We start from the raw sequence: 1,525 nt of genomic DNA, 5'->3' as shown, positions 1-1,525 counted from the left end.
TTTTTAGATGCATTTCATGGAAAAGGTTTGCAAATGCCTTTGCTGTGCTTAAAGCTAAAAGCAAACATAGTAACAAGTACATATGTGTGAATAAATTATAAGTTTTTTGCCTTTAACTCTATAATGCCGAAAACGATATGATTTAAAATAGATAGCAGAGTAAATTTAAAACAAATTGGTACGAAGAAAACATAAATTTGTAGTTGGGAACTTTTGACGCAGTTTACTTCTATTTGACGCGTAGATAATGGATTGACAGTATTGTCCATAAATTTTATATGAGTATATTCCGCCATTTTGGATTTTCGATTTTTTGGATTTTATGCAATTTGCAAGCTTATTTTGCATTTTTCGTAAAAAAAGGTTATACAAATTTGTAAAGAATTTAATTACTTCAAGTTTTTGTATTTACGGTTTAAAAAATCACATTTTTGACTGTAAATAATTAGCAGAAGGTAAACAAATTAATACATTGTCACGGATTTTACCATTTTTCAACAATCTTGGTCGAAAATAATGATTTAAAAATTCAGAAAAAAATTTAAATCAATTCAAAGAATTGTTTAACGCTCGGATTATTTTCAACTTGAAGATGAAACCAAAGACGATATCTACGAGCCAAATTGATAAGTATTATGTCATTTTATTTCTTTAGCTTTCGGTGCTAATATTGCACCCTCATCAGAATTATACTAAAACAGGTAAAAAATTAGTCACATAATCATAGCACTAATATTTATCAGCCATAGAGTACTTACAAAAATCTGTGCTAATATATATATGTGTGTTTAACGCAAATTAAGCTGCGGCACCATGGATTGTCCATCGTATTATACACACATATATGTATCCGCAACTTGGTCAAATAGGCGGTATGTTTACCCTGTCTATAAAAACAATTAATACAAATTTATACACACAATATTCTATTTTATATAAAACACGCAAAAAGCAAAAGGCTTACTTCTTATGGGAGTAGCGCGTAACAATTGTAAAACTTCCGGCATAATAAATTTAAAAATTGAAAATATTCCAACGAACAGCGAGCGAATTATTGACTCAAATGTCAAAGTTTTATAAGTTCTATTCGTTACAACAAGACGAGCAGGTACATATATATGAAGCGAGAGAAGCATCAAACATAAAAACAGAAAGATTAAACTAAACGCCAAACAAAGGCACATTAGACTAGTTAAGGGCAGCAAAACAACAACAACAATAAGTGTGTATACTATCTCTGTCCCTAACTAGAGCGTCAACCGTGATATATCAACAATTAAGAATGCAAGCATGCAATATTGATACATACATGTATGTATCATAGTTCAGCAATGCAAAAAACATCAACTATACAGCACAAAGAGAAAAGTAAACAGCTGTGCCGTTTTTGCGCAATCTTTTCTGTGCGCCTAATACCTAAACTTATGTTGTCGATGAGAAATGTAAACTAATTAACACCGAATATTGGTAAGGAGTTTATTATAAATAGGGTTCAAATTTTCCGTATCCCTTTGTCGGTTCAATG

The 1,525-nt window shown here is 30.8% G+C and overlaps 1 long non-coding RNA gene across 1 annotated transcript; it reads right to left on the bottom strand.

Annotated features, from left to right (window-relative positions):
• Positions 1 to 623: 623 nt before the first annotated feature.
• Positions 624 to 1,258, bottom strand: LOC118757429. Its single transcript, XR_004995217.1, has 2 exons — positions 759 to 1,258; positions 624 to 692 (listed from the first exon to the last, which is right to left on the bottom strand). It is a non-coding gene; the product is annotated as an uncharacterized LOC118757429 (long non-coding RNA).
• Positions 1,259 to 1,525: the final 267 nt, after the last annotated feature.

This window comes from Rhagoletis pomonella, unplaced genomic scaffold (assembly GCF_013731165.1).
Source record: "Rhagoletis pomonella isolate Grant_MI unplaced genomic scaffold, Rhpom_1.0 Rhpom_scaffold_17882, whole genome shotgun sequence".
NCBI lineage: Eukaryota > Metazoa > Arthropoda > Insecta > Diptera > Tephritidae > Rhagoletis > Rhagoletis pomonella.
Note: the sequence above shows the minus strand (reverse complement) of the source record. Positions and strands in the feature narration are given on the sequence as shown.